This window comes from Apodemus sylvaticus, chromosome 9 (assembly GCF_947179515.1).
Source record: "Apodemus sylvaticus chromosome 9, mApoSyl1.1, whole genome shotgun sequence".
NCBI lineage: Eukaryota > Metazoa > Chordata > Mammalia > Rodentia > Muridae > Apodemus > Apodemus sylvaticus.
The window spans coordinates 98,711,722-98,715,748 of NC_067480.1; the positions used below are offsets into that span (position 1 = coordinate 98,711,722).

At 39.8% G+C, this 4,027-nt stretch overlaps 1 non-coding gene across 1 annotated transcript; it reads right to left on the reverse strand.

The window, feature by feature from the left end:
- Window positions 1-3,669: 3,669 nt before the first annotated feature.
- Window positions 3,670-3,776, reverse strand: LOC127693189 (U6 spliceosomal RNA). Its single transcript, XR_007979642.1, has one exon. It is a non-coding gene; the product is annotated as a U6 spliceosomal RNA (small nuclear RNA).
- Window positions 3,777-4,027: the final 251 nt, after the last annotated feature.

The following is a 4,027-nucleotide window of genomic DNA, read 5'->3' on the forward strand; positions in this document are numbered from 1 at the left end:
TTGTTTTGTTTTTTTATTTGATATAATTTATTTACATTTCAAATGATTTCCCCTTTTCTAGCCCCCCCACTCCCCGATAGTCCCGTAAGCCCCCTTCTCTTCCCCTGTCCTCCCTCCCACCCCTTCCCACTTCCCCGTTCTGGTTTTGCCGAATACTGTTTCACTGAGTCTTTCCAGAACCAGGGGCCACTCCTCCTTTCTTCTTGTATCTCATTTGATGTGTGGATTATGTTTTGGGTATTCCAGTTTTCTAGGTTAATAACCAATTATTAGTGAGTGCATACCATGATTCACCTTTTGAGTCTGGGTTACCTCACTTAGTATGATGTTCTCTAGCTCCATCCATTTGCCTAAGAATTTCATGAATTCATTGTTTCTAATGGCTGAATAGTACTCCATTGTGTAGATATACCACATTTTTTGCATCCACTCTTCTGTTGAGGGATACCTGGGTTCTTTCCAACTTCTGGCAGTTATAAATAGGGCTGCTATGAACATAGTAGAGCATGTATCCTTATTACATGGTGGGGAATCCTCTGGATATATGCCCAGGAGTGGTATAGCAGGATCTTCTGGAAGTGAGGTGCCCAGTTTTCGGAGGAAACGCCAGACTGATTTCCAGAGTGGTTGTACCAATTTGCAACCCCACCAGCAGTGGAGGAGTGTTCCTCTTTCTCCACACTCTCTCCAACACCTGCTGTCTCCTGAATTTTTAATCTTAGCCATTCTGACTGGTGTAAGATGAAATCTTAGGGTTGTTTTGATTTGCATTTCCCTAATGACTAATGAAGTTGAGCATTTTTTAAGATGCTTCTCTGCCATCCGAAGTTCTTCAGGTGAGAATTCTTTGTTTAACTCTGTACCCCAGTTTTTAATAGGGTTGTTCGGTTTTCTGGAGTCTAACTTCTTGAGTTCTTTATATGTATTGGATATTAGCCCTCTATCTGATGTAGGGTTGGTGAAGATCTTTTCCCAATTTGTTGGTTGCCGATCTGTCCTCTTGATGGTGTCCTTTGCCTTACAGAAACTCTGTAACCTTATGAGGTCCCATTTGTCAATTCTTGCTCTTAGAGCATACGCTATTGGTGTTCTGTTCAGAAACTTTCTCCCTGTACCGATGTCCTCAAGGGTCTTCCCCAGTTTCTTTTCTATTAGCTTCAGAGTGTCTGGCTTTATGTGGAGGTCCTTGATCCATTTGGATTTGAGCTTAGTACAAGGAGACAAGATGGATCAATTCGCATTCTTCTGCATGCTGACCTCCAGTTGAACCAGCACCATTTGTTGAAAAGGCTATCTTTTTTCCATTGGATGTTTTCAGCCTCTTTGTCAAGGATCAAGTGGCCAGAGGTGTGTGGGTTCATTTCTGGATCTTCAATCCTGTTCCATTGATCCTCCTGCCTGTCACTGTACCAATACCATGCAGTTTTTAACACTATTGCTCTGTAGTATTGCTTGAGGTCAGGGATACTGATTCCCCCAGATTTTCTTTTGTTGCTGAGAATAGTTTTAGCTATCCTGGGTTTTTTGTTGTTCCAGATGAATTTGATAATTGCTCTTTCTAACTCTTTGAAGAATTGAGTTGGGATTTTGATGGGTATTGCATTGAATCTGTATAGTGCTTTAGGCAAAATGGCCATTTTAACTATATTGATTCTACCGATCCATGAGCATGGGAGGTTTTCCCATTTTTTGAGGTCTTCTTCCATTTCCTTCTTCAGAGTCTTGAAGTTCTTGTCATACAGTTCTTTCACATGTTTGGTAAGAGTCACCCCAAGATACTTTATACTGTTTGTGGCTATTGTGAAGGGGGTCATTTCCCTAATTTCTTTCTCAGCCTGCTTATCCTTTGAGTATAGGAAGGCCACTGATTTGCTGGAGTTGATTTTATAACCTGCCACTTTGTTGAAGTTGTTTATCAGCTATAGGAGCTCTCTAGTGGAGTTCTTTGGGTCACTTAGGTAGACGATCATGTCGTCTGCAAATAATGATAGTTTGACTTCTTCCTTTCCAATTTGTATCCCTTTGACCTCCTTATGTTGTCGAATTGCCCGAGCTAGTACCTCAAGTAAAATATTGAAAAGATAAGGAGAAAGGGGGCAGCCTTGTCTGGTCCCTGATTTCAGTGGGATTGCTTCAAGTTTCTCTCCATTTAGTTTGATGCTGGCTACCTGTTTGCTGTATATTGCTTTTACTATGTTTAGGTATGGGCCTTGAATTCCTGTTCTCTCCAAGACTTTAAGCATGAAGGGATGCTGAATTTTGTCAAATGCTTTTTCAGCATCCAATGAAATGACCATGTGGTTTTGTTCTTTGAGTTTGTTTATGTAGTGGATTGTATTGATGGATTTCCGTATATTGAACCAACCCTGCATTCCCGGGATAAAGCCTACTTGATCATGGTGGATGATCGTTTTGATGTGTTCTTGGATTCGGTTGGCAAGAATTTTATTGAGTATTTTTGCATCTATGTTCATAAGGGAAATTGGTCTGAAGTTCTCTTTCTTTGTTGGATCTTTTTGTGGCTTTGGTATCAGCGTAATTGTGGCTTCGTGGAAGGAATTGGGTAGTGTTCCTTCTGTTTCTATTTTGTGGAATAGTTTGAAGAGTATTGGTGTTAACTCTTCTTTGAAGGTCTGGTAGAATTCTGCACTGTGCTTTTTTTGGTTGGAAGACTTTCTATGACTCCTTCTATTTCTTTAGGCATTATGGGACTGTTTAGATGGTCTAGTTGGTCCTGATTTAATTTTGGTATTTGGTATCTGTCAAGGAAATTGTCCATTTCCTCCAGATTCTCCAATTGTGTTGAGTACAGGCTCTTGTAGTAGGATCTGATGATTTTTTGGATTTCCTCAGTTTCCGTTGTTATATCTCCCTTTTCATTTCTAAGTTTGTTAATTTGGATACTTTCTCTGTGCCCTTTGGTCATTCTGGCTAAGGGTTTATCTATCTTGTTGATTTTCTCAAAGAACCAGCTCCTGGTTTTGTTGATTTTTTTGTATGGTTTTCTTTGTTTCTACTTGATTGATTTCGGCCCTGAGTTTGATGATTTCCTGTCTTCTACTCCTCCTGGACGAAATAGCTTCTTTTTGTTCTAGGGCTTTCAGGTGTGTCATTAGGCTGGTAATGTATGCTCTCTCCATTTTCTTTTTGGAGGCACTCAGGGCTATGAGTTTTCCTCTTAGCACTGCTTTCATTGTGTCCCATATATTTGGGTATGTTGTGTTTTCATTTTCATTATGTTCTAAAAAGTCTTTAATTTCTTTCTTTATTTCTTCCTTGACCAAGGTATCATTGAGTAGAGAATTGTTCAGTTTCCACGTGTATGTGGGTTTTCTGTTGTTTCTGTTGCTATTGAAGACCACTTTTACTCCATAGTGATCAGATAGGAGGCATGGGATTAGTTCTATCTTCTTATATTTGTTGAGGTCTGTCTTGTGACCAATTATATGGTCGATTTTGGAGAAGGTACCATGAGGTGCTGAGAAAAAGGTATATTTTTTTGTCTTAGGATAGAATGTTCTATATATATCTGTTAAATCTAATTGGTCCAAAGCTTCAATTAGTTTCATTGTGTCCCTGTTTAGTTTCTGTTTTCCTGATCGGTCCATTGAGGAAAGTGCAGTGTTGAAGTCACCCACAATGATTGTGTTAGGTGCAATGTGTGCTTTTAAAAATATGGAACGCTTCACGAATTTGCGTGTCATCCTTGCGCAGGGGCCATGCTAATCTTCTCTGTATCGTTCCAATTTTAGTATATGTGCTGCCGAAGCGAGCACTTGTTTGTTTTTTAGAGACAGGGTTTCTCCATGTAGCCCTGGTTGTCCTGGAACTCACTTTGTAGACCACGCTGGCCTTGAACTCAGAAATCTGCCTGCCTCTGTCTTCCAAGTGCTGTGATTAAAGGCGAGCACCACCATCACCCGGCAGATATATTCTTTTTCTACATTTCTAATGGATTGTTTTAAAAAGTTTAAATTAGAATTCAAGTACAGTGTTCTTAAACATGAAATACTGCTAAAATATTAAC